The 18,397-nt window shown below is 35.8% G+C and overlaps 1 long non-coding RNA gene across 6 annotated transcripts in view; it reads right to left on the reverse strand.

Annotated features, from left to right (window-relative positions):
* LOC123384777 overlaps window positions 1-18,397 on the reverse strand; it is a 489,335-nt gene that overhangs the window by 248,694 nt on the left and 222,244 nt on the right. For 3 of the 6 annotated variants that reach the window (XR_006596305.1, XR_006596311.1, XR_006596309.1), the window contains 2 exons: window positions 8,692-8,856; window positions 3,723-3,781 (listed from right to left, as the gene is read on the reverse strand). The exons of 2 other annotated variants lie outside the window; for them this stretch is intronic. This is a non-coding gene — a long non-coding RNA (uncharacterized LOC123384777). The remainder of the gene's footprint in view (window positions 1-3,722; window positions 3,782-8,691; window positions 8,857-18,397) is intronic. One more of the 6 variants, XR_006596310.1, reaches the window with a different exon arrangement.

The following is an 18,397-nucleotide window of genomic DNA, read 5'->3' on the forward strand; positions in this document are numbered from 1 at the left end:
GAATAGGCTTGGGAGGAAGACCAAAAGTTTAGTTTTGGACATATTGAGTTTGAAGATTGTTTCAGGAAAAAAGAAGTTGCACAGACTGTTAAATATATGAGTCTATAAATAAGGAGTGTGATTTGGGTTCAAATTATAAATTTAGGAGAAGTCTACATGTTAATAATATATTTATTTCCTATTGCCACTGTGAAAAGTTACCACAAACTTTGTAGCTTAAACCAACACAAATGTGTTTCTTACAGTTCTAGAGGTCAAAAATCTAAAATAGATTTATGGAGTTAAAGACTTAGTCTTGAGATGCCTAGGTGGTTCAGTTGGTTAAGCATCAGACTTCAGCTCAGGTCATCAATCCACGGTTCATAAATTCAAGCCAAGCCTTACATCGGGCTCTGTGCTGCCAGTGCAGAACCTGCTTGAGATTTTTTCTCTCTCTCTCACTGCCTCTACCCCGATTGCGCGCGCTCTCTCTCTCAAAAATAAATAAACATTTAAAAAAAAAATAAGGAAGGGTGAGCCTGGGTGGCTCAGTGGATTAAGCGTCCGACTTTGGCTCAGGTCATGATCTCAAGGCTCAAGTTTGAGCCCCGCATCAGGCTCTGTGCTGACAGCTCAGAGCCTGGAGCCTGCTTCAGATTCTGTGTCTCCTCTCTCTCTGGCCCTCCCCTGCTCACACTCTGTCTCTGTCTCTGTCTCTGTCTCTCTCTCTCAAAAATAAATAAACGTTTAAAAATTTTTTAATAAAATAAAATAAACATAAATAAATAAAATAGAAGAAAGAACCTCAACATATTTGGGGAGAGGAGGCCATACAAGCTCCAGCATGGAGAATGGGGGATGCTCACGTGAGATGAAGTCAGGGAAGCAAGAAGGTGGCCTGTCATTCAGTGTAGATTTGACTGTGGGTCAAACTTGGGATTTTGTATTTATCTTAAGTGTAAAGAGAAATCAATGGAGGGTTTACCCGGGCTGTGACAGGATCTTATTTATTTTGGATAGAATTGGGAGGTAGGGAAAGAGTCATATTAGGAAGACCAGAGAAGAAGGACTGCACTTTGAACTAAGTGAGAAATAGTGGAAATGTATTCAATAGACTTAGAATGTGTTCTCCAAGTAGAGTTAACAAGCTTTGCTGATAACCTACACCACGGGCGTTTATTCTTTTTATTACCTCTGTGCCCCTTGGGCATTAATTGGCAGTGTTTGTGATTTGGTAAAAACAATGCTACATTCAGATGGTTGCAAATCTATTTGAAAGCTGGTTAATCCTGTACATCTACAGATTATGCTCAATGAGTAGTTAGACATTTAGACACCAACTAAAATGTGATTAGCTAAACAAAGGTTACTTTGATAATAGTTTTGTCCTCATTTTTTTGTCAAAAAAGTAAAATTGTGGGGATTAGTTTGAGGATAAATATTATTAAAGTATATTAGAAAAATATTAATAAATTTCCCTCTGTCAAAATTAATATATATTGACAATAAATGTTGGAAGATTCATAAAGAATAACTTGGCTGAAACCCTGTAAAAGATGAATCCTCAATATGTAGAGATGAGAAGGGTTTTCTTCTGTTTCATTTTGTTTTTAGGCAACATAGAGAAAAAAAAATGAATGGACAGTAAAGCTGACAAAACAATCTGGTTTTATTTTATTGTGAGTTACCAAGAAAAAAATAACTCTTTTTCTTTTTTGAGCTTATCTAGCCATAAACACTAAAAATAGCACAAGAGTTTGATAGCATGCCATTCCCATTTAACATAAATTTTAAGGCATTCAATAATAGCAATCATTTAGATGGCATCCATCAGAAAATTTCCCATTGCTACTCATTTTATTAGTTCAGTTGAAGAGCAACAATAGCAGACTTGCATTTTAAAAAGTTAATGATGGGTTTGTTTTCTTTTAACAAGGAAGGAAAAAAAGGGAAGCTCAAATGCACACTGTTGCTGGAGTCAAAACAAAGAAAATTCATCAAAGCATACATGAAGGCCACCCTGGAAACAAAGAATTCACACTCTAGAGGAGACAATAGATATTGGTCACAACAGGCTGCCTTCGAAGTCTTGGGGAAAAGTCACTGCGAGCACACCACAGTGCAGCTGGCTGACTGCTCATTGTTCCACACATGGAGGTCGAGAACACATTTCTGACCTGAATTCTGACTGGTTAAACTTAATTCAGACTTTGAGATAGAGGGTCAAACGTATTCTCTCCCAACATTCCCAGGCCTGGTCATATTAACTTATTTGATCTCAGATAATAAGTATTCCTGTAACACTCAATGTGATTTCCTTCTTCGTACAGCTTCTGCTCTTTAATGCAGCAAAAATATCCTTCTGCTGTGTCATGATAGAACAATAATAAAGAACTGGACTCATGAGTTTACACAGAGGCTTGCTTTTTACTCGAGTATATTATTTTGTCCTTAGGAATCCTGGAAAAGGTCCTAGTATTTAGGCAGTAGAACCAGAGTTATGTGTATTTACAGCATGGAGAGTCTACTGGTGGAACAAAAAGGTGAAGTGACAATGCACCAGGAAAATAGGGTAAAAATGGACAAATTTTACATTTAGTAGTGTTCTTATTGCACATGTATCAGACACCAGAGGCAAGAAGAGACTGATTTCTCAAATGGAACTTGGCTACAAGGAAAAAATGGAATTTAAGAATAGCACTGTAAGAAACTTCATCTTTTCCCTCAAGTATTCCATTTACACTCACAATTCTAATGAGCAATGAACATGGGCACCAACTTCAGGGTCCAATATTGGTACATCTCTTGAACGTGTCAGTCTTGCAGATACTCACACTAAATAATCAAATCAAGAGCCTAAAGTTGAATCTATTAAGAATTACAGCAAAATGTGAAGGAAGTATTTAGCAAGCTCCAGGAAGTCTTCCTTCACTAATGGATGTTAAAGACATATGCCTTGGACATTTAAGATGACACCAATTTAATCATATTCAAAATTAATGATGAAAAGACTGTTCTTTTTTATCTACCTCACCGATTTTCCTGCAACATCAAGGTCCATTTCAGAGTCTTTCCGTTTGTTACTTCTCAAGTTTGGAAAACATGGGCTCTCAGCATCATTGTGACTTAAGACAGAAGGACCCTCATTTCCTTTACCCTAGATCGATTAAATTTGCTTTTTCCTAAAAGTTCATTTTGCTTAGCAATAGACACAAGTTGTTGACATGTATGATTATACTTTCCTTGCAGTATCATCGAACAGTTTGTTCTACGTATGCTAATTCTCATGATGTTCTGCTAGATAAATATTAAAAGGCAATGTAATTTTTAGAAATGCCAATCAAACCAAGTAAATCACATCACTGTCAGATGCAGCATATCTCAGCACTTACTTCTCACAAGATTCAGGGGGTCCTCTTTCTGTACAGTTTAATAATAAGAAAAGTTGCAAAGAATAACAGCCACATATGAGAATTAGCAGAAGTGAAAGTAAATTAGGTTAGAAGTTATCAAATGTAAATGGCAACTAGGCCACTCTGTGTAGACACTGAAGAAAAAAAAAAATGACCTCAGCAGACTCACAAACTTACAGAGGCAAGCCAGTGGCTAAGGATCAGAAGTCAGCCTATTAGTATGTTACCCTCTGGGAAACTTCAGCTAAAAGGAAGCCTGCATGGCAAAGTGGTTAGGAAAGAAACTAGCATCTGAAAAAACAATTGAGGACAGCACCGGCAGACACATACCTTAAGCCATCCTTAGACATTTGCTGTTCATATTCATATGTTAAAGGCTCTGAAAAGTCCTGCAAAGAAATGTGTTTCACTATATTTAGCCCACTGTTTTCCATAGTTATTTGAGCAAGAAAATGCCCTAGTGTTTCTGAAACATAGTTTGGAAAAGCTTGTTGGGTTGGTAAATCAAAGATTTGCCCAAAGTCCCACTTGGTTCTCTCTGGAATTAACCTATACCCTGACATATGTCCGTTGCTTGCCAGACCAGGTGAAAAATCCAAGTGTATCTAAAAATTTGGTCACACAAGTAGTGCAAAATAATATAAATTATTTTTTTACCTCATTTTCTGATATTAAATATTCTTTATGTGTTGCCTTGGGAGAAAGGGAATCAAATGAGTTAAAGTGTGTGGAAATCATAGTCAACAGTTACCTCTCAGAAATGTTTAAGCTTCTCTTAAAGTTGTGTCCCAAATAACATATGAGAATCTAGCAAGGGATCGATCAGTGAATACCATCATGAGTTTTTAGTTTAATTTAGCAAACAAAAACATTTGCTGTGGAAACAGCCTAACTGATTTTTATCTGAAGTCTCCGGGATGCCTGTTGCCATAACCACTTTCACTATCATCCCTGCCGGCATTTGTTAATTGCACCCTGTGCTGAGCGCTGCATTTTATCAAAAACATATTAAACCCTGCTATCTAGTAAGAGAAGTACTGGATAACTTTATGCACACCTCGCTCCTCATGTTTGACAAAGTATTCAAGGCAAACTTAAACGTTACTTACTTTAGATTATAACAGATTCATTTGCCATTCTGTAAAACTGGTTATATCTGGAGAAGGGGTGAATTCTTGGTTTAATTTCGAACAACCAGAAAGATGTCATCAAATCCTAGCCAGCGCTACCTAGCTCAACTGTTTTTTTGCCAAGAAAATGTTTTAGTTATTCAAGCCCTGTGAAGGCAAACTTGGGAGTTGGAAAATTTTAATAAGTATTTTTAACAACTGCAAATCTTCAGATTCACTAGGTTTGATGAAAGCAGGTAACATGGATAATTTACCTGCCATGAGCCTTTACTTTCAAAACAAGGGCATGTTGCAGGATTCTAGTATTTTAAAATTTGTTAAAATACCTGGCTCCAAAAATCGCATGCCTCATCAGACTGTATCCAAAGGGGAGACACACTACTTGTTTTCAAAAAATAAGAACAATGATTTAATAAAGAGCAAATTTATCCCGAAGACATAAATCACATTAAAAAAAATTAATAAACACATAAATCACATTAAAAAAATTAATAAAACAAACAGAAAAGTAAGTACTGCTAGTCAAATAAGCTAAAATGTTTTCCTTCAAACTTTTAATTTTGAAAAGTACCTTAAAGTTAATTACTGCTGATAACTAAGTTCTAGAGAAAGCTGCTGTACAACCTTGTGCCTATATTTTACAATATTGCACCACACACTTAAACATTTTTTGAGGAGTACCTGGGTGTCTCAGTCAGTTAAGTGTCTGACACGATTTCGGCTCAGGTCATGATCTCAAGGTTCATGACGGAGCCTGCTTGGAATTCTCTCTCTCCCTCTCTCTCTGCCCCTCCCCTGATCTCTCTCTTCCTCTCTCAAAAATAAGTAAATAAAATAAGACAAGTAGGGCAAAATAAATTATTTTTTATCTCATTTTCTGATATTAAATATTGTTTAACTATGTATATTACCTTGGGGGAAAAGGAATCAAATGAGTTAGTGTGTGGAAATCATTGCCAACTGTTATCTTTCAGAAATGTTTAAGCTTTTGTTTAATCTTTAAATGTTTAATATATTTAAAAATTTGTTGAGAGTAGGTGTCATGTTAAGTGTTCTTAACCATAATAAAAATACATGTATACATAACTTTTAAAACCTAGCTTTTGCAAAATATGACTAAATTTTTAAGATAGAGATTTCTTGATGTTTTTAAATGAACTGATTAAACATTCAGTTATCTTGTCTGGTGTCCATGTGTCTCATAGGTAGCAATCAGTTTATTTGCTAACTGTCTCACCACTAAAAATCTTGGCTAATACATTCACTTGAGCTTTACATTTTTAAAGTAATATTTGCAAAAGAAATAATTTGCAAAAAATGTCAATGCTATTTCTGGACAGTACATAAAGCATCCTGGAACTGATATATACACACCAACAGATGTATAAACTATTATGATGTTTAATTTATTCAATGGACAAGAGAAATAAATATCATCCTATCTATAGCTATTGTACAAATGTTTATGCATTTAAGATCATCTCCCTGTCCTAGATAAACACACACACACACATACACACACACACACACACACACACACACACACACACACAGTAAAACTCCAAATATATTTTAATCGAAATATGCGAGATCAAACAACTGCTTTGTTGGACTGGTCATGTTTGTCACATAAAAAATGCTTGAATTCCCCCAATAGCTTTGCCATCATCTCTATAATACCAATGCCTGATTGGATTCCAGAAGTATACCAGTAAATACTTATTGGTTACTGACTATGTGCCTTTGTTGCACTGAGATTTGTGGAGAATAAGAAAGTGTTCTTAAGGGACATATTAGCCATTAAAAATATTTCCTAATACTAATTTCTTTAAGGAGAGAGACAGAATCCCAAGCAGGCTCTGCACCATCAACGCACAAACCACAAGATCATGACCTGAGCCCAAAAAAGAAGCTTAACCTGCCACCCAGGAACCCCTAATACTAATTTCTAAATCATGCCAGAGCTGTCCACAGTCATGTAAATGCTGGTTAAAAAAAATCATGCCACGCAAGATGCCACACCATATTCCTGGTTAGAAAAATTAATGATGAAATTGATGGAGCAAATTTCTACCATGTCTTCTATAATCAGCCTCAAGGATCTGGGGTTTTGTTATCAACACAATGAAAGAACAGAACACGATATGCTTTGTTTAATGACTAGGATATTCTGAATACATTTCAGTAAAAAAAATACTATACTCACATGGTCTTAAAAATACATTCCGTTCAGGCTTTGTGACTTTCTAGGTTTATCAAGAGCAAATTCTAATATATTTCTTTCAATAAGGTGCATGAACTCTTTTGGTTTTTAAATGTAGCTTGTGCAGACCTGCATATTAAGATAAACCTATCTTCCCAAGATTAAAAGGTGTTTCCAGTAGAATTTTTGCTCAATTTGAATAATGACTTAAACTCAGAATTACAGCAACTTCATTTAATGCTTCTGATTTTAATGAGAGCATGTATGTATCTTTAGAATATATTCGAAATGGTCTAAGGAAGTTTTCATTGTTGAACAGCAAAGCAGAAAAGGAGGACTATTTGTGTTATGTACTACTTCCTCCCTAACATAATTTTGAAATATAAACTTTACAAGGTTGGTTTTTGTTGTGTGGGAAACCAGTGTTTCTGTGAGATAAAAACACGGAACTAATTGTTTATATTAGAGACTTTAGGACTGGTGCTATTTTATATGCAAATTTACTAGAGCAATTTGTTTTACATGTGTATTAAGTCAAATGGATCAAATTATCTGAGTGGGTTGAACTCAGATGACAGACCATTTCATTCCATTTGAAAAGAATTTGCGATTCAGCATTTTATACAAATCTAATTGAAATGTATTCATGCCTCTGTAGAGCAGTGATAAACTTAATAAATGAGGACAGTTATTATGCGCCAATAAAATATCAAAACCCAGCAAATTATAAAATAGTTATCGGTGTGACTGCTTAAAATAACACAACCAGCTCTAAAGCTGGGTCAAAAATAATTATTCCAGCTGTCAGAAGAACAATCTAGCAGAATGAACTCCATTTTTTTCTGCCTGCAGATGAAGTGTCTCTACAATACAATGGTAGCAGATCTCTCAGAAGTTGGACTTGTGTATCATAGGGGAGAGTTCAGGAGGGTCACTAGTACCTGGGTGACGGGGCAGCATCATTGTTAGGCCCACACGCAGGGCTGACATTTATGGCCCGCAACAAACAGGCCTATGGCCCTTTAGAAAGTGAAGTGTTTTCCTCTCATTGCAGCAAAATTGGTCAAGTAGGCTTTTTGGATGATCAAGTCGCAAGTCATTTAATACTGTGTGACTAGAGTTTTTCAGCTGTTTTTCTTTTCCTTCTCTCCCTGTTCTTGGTCAGTGCTAAAGTAAGCTTTTTGTTGCTGAGCAGGCCTGCAGTGCAGGGGCGGTAATGGCCGCGACTCAGGACCATGGCTCCCTCAACAGTTTTGTTGGCAGAAGAGTAACAGTGTGTAACAACAAAAAAAAAAAGGTCTAACACCCTAGATGGCATCGTGTCCTTACATACCGGGGTATTTTTTAAAGAGCTTCTTAATGCTCTTTTAGTTTCTTACAATAATCCTTTTAAAAAAAATTGAATTTAACTTAGTAGCTCAACAAGAAACTTTGACTTGCAAGCAAGATAACTCAAGGATAGTGCAAACTGCAAAGCTCTTCATTTAATATGATATAGTTTGCTAATGTTTGCCTTTTCAGTCAGCTTGAAATATTTTTATTTTTTACTTTTTTAATGTTTATTTTTGAGAGAGAGTGATGGACAGTCGAGTGGGGAGGGGCAGAGAGAGGGAGACTCAGAATCTGAAGCAGGCTCCAGGCTGTGAAGCTGTCAGCAAAGAGCCCAACACGGGGCTCAAACTCACAAACCACAACACCATGACCTGATTTGAAGTCAGATGCTAAACCAAGTGAGCCAACCAGGTGCCCCGAGTTTTGGAATATTATTAAGTTTAAAAGCTCTTAGCAACACGGTTTACACTGTGGTGGCAAACATTAAAACCAATTTACAAGAATGTTCTATTCACTCGTTCAAGTCCAAAATTCTAACACCAGGTTGGCGGCCGTCCCACCGAGAACATAAAGCAACCCTGTGTTCACAGCACAGTGCTGCAGTTGGTCTATTTGGACTATGAAGTCTACCCACCTTCATACAAGGGTAGAGACTACTTGTCTTAGGTGAATGGGGTGCTAAAATTCTCATAATCGTCAACCTCTGGGGTATGTTCATCTCAAGATGTGGGAAGAACATTTAAGAAGAATCTACTTGCTTAGAATCCTTTATTTTCATTCCTTTTTTTTTCATGTTATCCTGGGACAAGAAAAGAAAACATCAAAGCATATATATATTTGAGTCTCAGAAATAAATACTAAATGAAACTAAAGAATGGTTCAGATTATTACTCTCATGGTACTTCAGGCAACATCTTCTAATTACAGAAGGCTTTTTTGTTTTTTGTTGTTGTTTTTTTTTTTTCATTTTTTGGTGTTTCTTTTCAAGCATATTAATAAACTTCTTGCCAGACAAAGGAAACCCATGAAATAAGTCCTTAATTATTTTTTTTTCTAATTTTTTAATGTTTTATTTAGTTTTGAAAGACAGAGACAGAGCAAGAGTGTGGGAGGGGCAGAGAGGGAGGGAGACAGAATCTGAAGCAGGTTCCAGGCTCTGAGCTGTCAGCACAGAGGCTGATGCAGGGCTTGAAACCACAAATCTTGAGATCATGGAGTGAGCTGAAGTCAGATGCTTAACTGACTGAACCACCCAGGTGCCCCATAACTCCTTAATTCTATGTGCAATAGGTAGAAGGAATTTTTGTTCCTATACATATGTCTGCAAAAGACAGTAATGACCTCCAAAGTACATTTCTCCTCTGTTTTGTTGAATCTATGAGTTTTGATTAATGAAAATGGGCAGGAATCCCTGTCTCAGGAGAGGCATCCAAGTAACCTCAGTGGAAGTTAACAATTTATACTCACATCAATGCAAGGACACAGTTATAGGACTATGCATCTAGGGAGGAGCAGTGAAAACACCTAACAGAACCCAAACCTATGTGATATCAGCCTTGTTTAAGACAACTTCATGCTTAATTAATTATGTGTAAAAAACACTAATATTTTTGGACGACAAAAACTATTGAAAAACATAAAACTGAACTTTACTTCTTTATAATTTCTTTTCAGGGGCGCCTGGGTGGCTCAGTCGGTTAAGCGTCCGACTTCAGCTCAGGTCACGATCTCACGGTCCGTGAGTTCGAGTCCCGCGTCGGGCTCTGGGCTGATGGCTCAGAGCCTGAAGCCTGCTTCAGATTCTGTGTCTCCCTCTCTCTCTGACCCTCCCCCGTTCATGCTCTGTCTCTCTCTGTCTCAAAAATAAATAAACTTAAGAAAAAAAATTAAAAAAAAATTTCTTTTCATAGCAATACCTCAATTAAAGCCTATTCTGCACTTACTCATTTGTCCTCAGATAAATGTGTTTATCTATTAGTTTCCCTTGTGTGTCTTCCTGAACTTCAATAGGGAGCAACACCTAGGATATTTTGATAAATTTTGTTTATACAAATAAGAGCAAAGCAACACACTGAGGGAAGCAGTCATTTCTTTTAACAATTTGTAAACAGTAGGACTTGTTGTTACAGTCTTATCAATTAAATCAAACATGTCAGAATTTGACCAAAACTCCAAACAAGATAGCCAATGTGAGAATGCAAAGGTAAGTGTTGGTTACAGAATAGAGAAGTTTAAGAAATACTTTATTTTTAAAAAATTTTTTTAAATATTTATTTATTTTTGGGAGACAGAGAGACAGAGTGCAAGAAGGGGCGGGGCAGAGAGAAAGGGAGACACAGAATCGGAAGCAGGCTCCAGGCTCCGAGCTCCGAGCTCTCAGCACAGAGCCTGATGCTGGGCTCGAACCCATGAAGCATGGGATCATGACCTGGGCTGAAGCTGGATGCTTAACCGACTGAGCCACCCAGGTACCCCAAGAAATATTTTAAACACAGACTCGCAAAAAGGGGAGAATTATTTTAAACACAGAATCGCAAAAAATGGGAGAATTACTTAATGAAGCAAATGCTCGAGTAAATAAAAACCTTATCTATATACATGTTTGAAACTGAGAACAAAAGCCAGTGGAAAGAGAGAGGTTGGAGATGACAGGAAGAAATCTGATTATTAGGATAATAATAAAGTCTTAAATGAGGCAAGAGGTCAAAAACCCAGTGACAGGCAGGTTCCCTCTTGTCTAGGATGTTGGTTTTATTTTGCCTTCCTAGGCCATAGCCATCGGGTAGAGGAAATCAAGGTGGTTAGTTACAAAGGTGACTGTCTCCAAACCAGAGTTTGTCTCTGAGCTCTCATACAGTAGCCCATTGCAAACCCTAAAGATCCCCATGACCTAGAGACATAGATATACATCCTTTTATTAGAAAATATGTATCCATGGGAGAAAAAAGTAATAATAGTATTTGTGCCTTTATCATTGGTTTTAATTCTCGGAACTTTTTGGAAACATACAGAATTTAGTTTTATGAAAATTAAATGTGTTTTTTTTAATTGTCAGATAATATGAAATTCAACATGTGCTTTCTCTGTTTTTTTTTTGTAGAAGTTACACTGTGTAACCATGTGAAATATTAACTGCTCCTTTAGATAGTCATCTCCCGGCTTGGGCATGACTTTTATTTTAAATGCTAATTTTCAGAATTCTTTTGGAGGCTGTTGTGTTTGTTATTTTATCACATAGCCCTGTGAGATTTGCACAGTGTCTGTAAAATTCTGAAATGTGCATAGGTTTTTTAAGTATCACATGTAATTAAGATTAAATATTCACACTATTATGAGCCTGTTCTTGCAGACATAAAGCAAAGCAAATTCCCAATGGATAATACTTCGGGAAATATTTGCATCCTTAACTTTTGTGGCATTAAATCTGTCTCACTGAGTTAAAATTGCTTTATTGACCAACTTTGAATGCAAAAGGGTAAATAAATCCAAAACATGACCTAAAGATAAATGCGCAACAGAAATAAGTACACAACATAAATTATTGACAGCATTTTCATATTTTAACTAGTTCTGCCATTAGTAAGTAGAATATATATGTATATGTGCGTCTCTCTATATATGCATGTACATTGCCACTATTTAAATACATTATTCAAAAGTGTTAAGGTAACTTAAATACTTCGCGGACTTAAAATGATAAAATCTTTATCTTAGAAAAAACTGGAAAACAAAAACGGAAACATTTTCTTTTTTTTTTAATGATGTAATTCTGTATTATCTTAGTGACTCTTTAGTCTTTGTGTTTTCCTTGACATTTTTTAATTGCTGGAGACAACATTAAACATCAACTCCATCTATAATTTACGTATTGGTGGAAGAAGCGACTGGAATATGTGATCAAATGTTTGGCTATGGAAACACCTGAAGAAGATGCACTGATCTAATTAAACAAATGAAATGTAGATCTATAGGCAATGTTCATTACATAGAGATGAATTCAACAAATACATTCTTTCTGAACACCTTCTATGACAATGCACAGTACTAGGTCCTTTTGAAGATGCAAATCAAATGGAATCTTGGCCCTCAAGGATCTTAGAGTATATATACACTTGAGAAAGGAGATGTCTATGTTTATATTAAAGTTGTTTTCCTTCAAGCAATTTTATATAGGAGTGCTTAAGACTTTATATTACCCTCATGTCTTTTCTTTTAAAAAGAGTTAATACTAAAGATATTTATAGGGAAAACACTGCATTTATATTTAAAGATAAATGAAATTAGTTGGAAGTGAAGTCACATAAAATGCTATTAACATGAAATTATACCATTAAGGCCTCAAATAAAGAGCTATGTCCATACTGTTAACTGCAATTCAGGGGAGAAATGGCACTTTTACTTATAACAAGCAATTTTTTTTCAGTTAAAAACATATTTTTTAATAATCTTTAATTTTTTTCAAATATAAAGTTAACAAAATATATAAATCTAAATCTTTTGTGGAGTACTTCAATTTTTTAAAATTTTGGTGGCTTAATTTGAGAAATGCAATTAAATAAATCCAATCCTCATTACAGTACAAATTTCTTAAAGGAAAAACTATACTGTATTCATCTTTATGTCCTCAAGGCCTAACCAAGAGATGTGCACACAAAAGGAAAGCAACAAAAGTTGCTAGCCATTAGAGAACTATTTGTAATACAGTCTATTTGGTTATCTACTGAAGTACTTTCACATTCTCAGAGGTCCTTCTACCATCCCTACTAGCCGTTCCTCTTAGATGTCGCTATGAATATACAGGAGGATGACAGAGCAGCAGGGTAAACTTTGGAAACATGGACAAAAGATGGCTAGGGCAGGTTTCACAAAGGATCAACAAAGTGAAGGCAAGCTTCTGGCAGCCAGTGTGATGTCACATGGATGGGACATATTCATCACCATTTCGAACTACTTTTAGGACGATGCTACTGAAGGAACTGCCCAAATTTAAGTCATCATATACAAACTAAAGATAAAAGCACCTATTCTAGCAGAGCCAACACAATGGCATAATATGGAATAATTTTCAAATAAATATTTTTAATGAATAGATAGATGAGTAAGTGAAAGGACAGGTAAAAATGAAATAAAGTAAGGCATAAAGTGAGTATGGAGTATGAGGGGGAGAAGGGAGAGAAGTCATGCGGTAGAGAACAACAGATGAGAGACAGGGCCATCGAAATTCAATATACACACAACTGTATTTCAGCCACACTGGGCCAGGTGACTGTTCAGGGCACTTCCTACAAAAGAGTAGGCAGTGCCCCTGTGCCTTTACATGCATGCTGTACTTCTGGAAAGAACTAGCTACCTTTTGTTTACATAGCCTTAGGTGTTTACCTCAAGCATTATCTTCTGGAAACTTCCTGTTTTGAACCCACTTTTTGTCTTGTGTTAACTCTATCATAGCATTTGTCACACTGTATTTTAATTATTTATTTATCTCTTCTTCCAGTCATTGAAAATTCTTATTCTTTTTTGTATCTCTATTTGTTTTTCAATGCTGTATTTATTGAGTACCCTCTATATCATTTCCCACTAGGCACTGGAAATAGAAGAATGAACAAATAATTTATAGTCCAATACAGTAATACACAATAATGTTTAAGTCTTTGTTTCCCACATTAATTTTTTTCATCTCATAAGAATATTCTTGACAATTGTGTTTTTGCAAGTATTAGTAACCATTTCATACAGATACAATTAAAGTATGGTCATGTGATAGAGATTAGGAATATTCAGTAATTCCTAAAAGGTACTACTTACACATGTAATATTTGGAGAAATTTTTGTATTCTTTTGCTTCTTATGAAGAGAATAAAGAATTGAGTAGCTATCTCCATTATATAATAATGTGAGGGAACATAAATGCAAAGGCTGGATTTTAATTCCTCTCTATATCTCCTAACATCACATAAGAGCTCAAATAAACTTTGTTCAAAGAATTAACCAAATAAATGAAAATAGTAATCTGAAGAAACATATTTTCTTCCAAATCTTTATCTAAATTCTAGTTAGTTACCATTTAGTGCAATATTGGTTTCAGTAGTAGAATTTAGTGATTCATCACTTCTATACAACACCCCATGACCAATACAACTGCCCTCCTTAATACTCATCACCCATCTAGCCCATCCCCCACCCATCTCCCACCATCAACTCCCAGTTTCTTCTCTATATTTAAGAGTCTTTTATGGTTGCCTTTCCTCTTTCTCATTTTTCCCCTTCCCGTATATTTTGTTTCCTAAATTCTACATATGAGTGAAATCATATACTTGTCTTTCTCTGACTGAATTATTTCACTTAGAATAATACACTCTAGCTTCAATGCAAAATGGCAAGATTTCATTCTTTTTTGATGGCCAAGTAATATTTCATTATCCCACACCTTCTTTATCCATTCATATAAGTTGTTAGACACTTGGGCTCTTTCCATAGTTTGGCTCCTGTTGATAATGTTGCTATAAACATCAGGGTGCGTGTATCCCTTCAAATTTGTATTTTTGTATCCTTTGGGTAAATACCTAGTAGTGCAAATGCTGGATCATAAGGTTTTTCTGTTTAGTTTTTCGGGGAACCTCCATAGTGTTCTCCAGTGGCTATACCAGTTTGCATTCCCACCAAAGTGTAAGAGGGTTCTCCTTTTGCTGCATCCTCATTAACATCTGTTGTCTCCTGTGTTGTTAATTTTAGTCATTCTGACAGGTGTGAGGTGGTAATCCATTGCAGTTTTGATTTGTATTTCCCTGATGATGAGTGATGCTGAGCATCTTTTCATGTGTCTGTTAACCATATGTATGCTTTCTTGGGAAAATGTCTATTCATGTCTTCTGCCCAATTCTTAAATGGATTGTGTTTTAGGTGTTGAGTTTGGTAAGGTCTTTACAGATTTTGGATACTAACCCTATATCAGATATGTCATTTGCAAATATCTTTTCCCATTCTGTAGGCTGACTTTTAGTTTTACTGATTGTTTCCTTTGCTGTGCCGAAACTTTTTATCTTGATGATGTCTCAATAGTTCATGTTTGCTTTTGTTTCCCTTGCCTCCTATGATATGTCTAGTAAAAAGCTATGATGGCCGAGATCAAAGGGGTTTCTGCTTGTGTTCTCCTTTAGGATTCTGATGGTTTCCTGTCTCACATTTAGGTCTGTCATCCATTTCGAATTTATTTTTGTGTATTGTGTAAGAAAGTGGTCCAGTTTCATTCTTCTGTGTGCTGCTGCTCAGTTTTTGCAACACCATTTGCTAAAGAAACTTTTTTCCATTGGATATTCTTTCCTGCTTTGTTGAAGATTAGTTGACCATGTAGTTGTCAGTTCATTTCTGGGCTTGCCATTCTGTTCCACAGATCTATGTGTCTGTTTTTATACCAGTACCATATTGTCTTGATGACTACAGCTTTGTAATATAGTTTAAAGTCTGGAATCATGATGCCTCCAGCTTTGCTTTCCTTTTTCAGGATTGCTTTGGCTATTAAGGGTCCTTTGCAGTTCCTTCCAAATTTTAGAACTGCTTGCTCTAGCTCTGTGAAACATGCTGGTGGCATTTTGATAGGGATTGCATTAAATATGTAGACTGTTTTTGGTAGTATCAACATTTTAACAATATTTGTTCTTCCAATCCACAAGAACTGAATTTTTTCTCATTTCTTTGTGTCCTCTTCAATTTCTTTCATAAGTATCCTACAGTTTTCAGAGTACAGATCTTTTACCTTTTTGGTTATGTTTATTCCTAGTATCTTATTGTTTGTGGTGCAATTATAAATGGGATTGATTCTTTGATTTCTTTTTTTGCTGTTTCATTATTGGTATATAAAAATGTCACAGATTTCTGTACATTGATTTTTATATCCTGTGACTTTGCTGAATTCATGTATTAGTTCTAGCACTTTTTTGGTGGATTCTTCCAGGTTATCTACATAGAGTATCATGTTGTCTACAAATAGCAAAAGTTTGATTTCCTCCTTGCTGATTTGGATGCCTTTTATTTCTTTTTGTTGTCTGATTGCTTCTGGTACCATGTTAAATAGTAATGGTGAGAGTGGACACCGTGGTCTTGTCCCTGAAAGTAGAGGAAAAGCTTTCAGTTTTTCCCCACTGAGGATGATAATAGCTGAGGGTCTTTCATATATGTCTCTTATGCTATTGAGGTATGTTCCACCTATACCTACTTTGTTGAGGCTTTTTTTTTAATCAAGAATGGATGCTGTGTTTTATCAAATGCTTTTTCTGTGTCTACTGAGATGATTATATGGTTCTTATAATTTCTTTTATTAATGTGGTGTATCACATTGATTGATTTGCAAGTACTGGACCACCCCTGCAGCCCAGGAAGAAATCGCACTTGGTCATGGTGAATAATTCTTTTAATGTACTGTTGGATTAAATTTTCTAGTATCTTGTTGAGAATTTTTGCATCCATGTTCATCAGGGATATTGGCCTGTAAGTCTCCTTTTTAGTGGGGTTTTTGTCTGGTTTTGGAATCAAGGTAATCTAGCCTTGTAGAAGGACTTTGGAAGTTTTCCTTCAATTTTTATTTTTTGGAACACTTAAAGTAGAACAGGGATTAGCTCTTCTTTAAATGTATGCCAGAGGGTGCCTGGGTGCTCAATCAGATAAGCATCTGACTTTGGCTCAGGTCACAATCTCACAGTTCGTGAGTTTGAGTCCCACATCAGTTGAGCTCACCCCACCTTGGGTGAGCATGGGCCCCACAACAGGGGAGCTCGAGCCCCACTTTGGGTGAAAATGAACGCCGCTTCAGGTGGGCCCCGCCTTCTCTTTCTCTCCCTCTCTCTCTCTCTCTCTCTCTCTCTCTCTCTGACCCTCATGGGATTCTCTCCATCTCTCCCCCCCCCCTCTCTCTCTCTCTTCCTCACTCAATGCACTCACCCTCTCTCTAAAAAATAAAAAATAAAAATAAATATTTGGCAGAATTCCCCTGGGAAGCCATCTGGCCCTGGACTTTTGTTTGTTGGGAGATTTTTGATTACCAATTCAAATTCTTTGCTGGTTATACGTCTCTTCAAATTTTCTATTTCTTACTGTTTCAGTTTGGGTAGTTTGTGAATTTCTAGAAATTTTTCCATTTTTTCCAGATTGCCCAGTTTGTTGGCATATATTTTTTCATAATACTCTCTTAGGATTGTTTGTTTTTCTGTGGTGTTGTGATCTCTCCTCTTTTAGCTGTGATTTTATTTGGGTCCTTTCTCTTCTTTTTGATAAGAATGGCTAGGGATTTATCAATTTTGTTAATTCTTTCAAAGAACCAATTCTTAGTTTCATTGATCTGTTCTATTGTTTTTTGTTGTTTGTTTGTTTCTATATCATTGATGTCTGCTCTAATCTTTATTATTTCCTTTCTGCTGGCTTCAGACTGTATTTACTGTTCCTTTCCTAGCTCCTTAAGGTGTAAAGTTAGGTTGTGTATTTTAGACTTTTCTTGCTTCCTGAGGTAGGACTGTACTGTAATATACTTCCCTCTTTGGTCTGCTTTTGCTGCATCCCAAAAGAATTGGACTATTGTGTTTTCATTTTCATTTGCTTCCATGTATTTTTTAATTTCTTCTTTAATGCCTTGTTTAACTCATTCATTCTTTAGTAGGATGTTCTTTAATCTCCATGTATTTGTGGTCTTTCTACATTTTTTCTTGTGGTTGACTTCAAGTTTCATAGCATTGTAGATATGAAAATATGTATGGTATGGTATTAATCTTTGTGCACTTGTTGGGGGCTGATTTGTAATTCAGTATGTGATTTATTCGGGAGAATGTTCCATGTGCACCTGAAAAGAAGGTATATTCTGCTGATTTAGAATAATATGTTCTGAATATATCTGTTAAGTCCATTCAGTCCAGTGTGTCATTCAAAGCCATTGTTTCCTTGTTGATTTTCTACTTAGATAATCTGTCCATTGCTGTAAGCAGGGTGTTAAAGCCCCCTACTATTATGGTATTATTATCAATGAGTTTATTTTTGTTATTAATTGATATATATATATATATTTGGGTGCTTTCATGATGGGGGCATAAATATTTATAACTGTTAGATTTCCTTGATGGATAGAACCTGTACCTACAATGTAATGCCCTCTTCATCTCTTGTTACAGTGGTTTAAATTGGTTTAAATCTAGTTTGTGTGGACATTATACTCTATGTGGAAAACCCAAAAGACTCCATGAAAAAACTGCTAGAACTGATACATGAATTCAGCAAAGTCACAGGATATAAAATCAATGTACAGAAATCGGTTGCATTTAAAAAAATTAACATTTATTTATTATATTTGAGAGAGAGAC

This window comes from Felis catus, chromosome B1 (assembly GCF_018350175.1).
Source record: "Felis catus isolate Fca126 chromosome B1, F.catus_Fca126_mat1.0, whole genome shotgun sequence".
Classification (NCBI taxonomy): Eukaryota; Metazoa; Chordata; class Mammalia; order Carnivora; family Felidae; genus Felis; species Felis catus.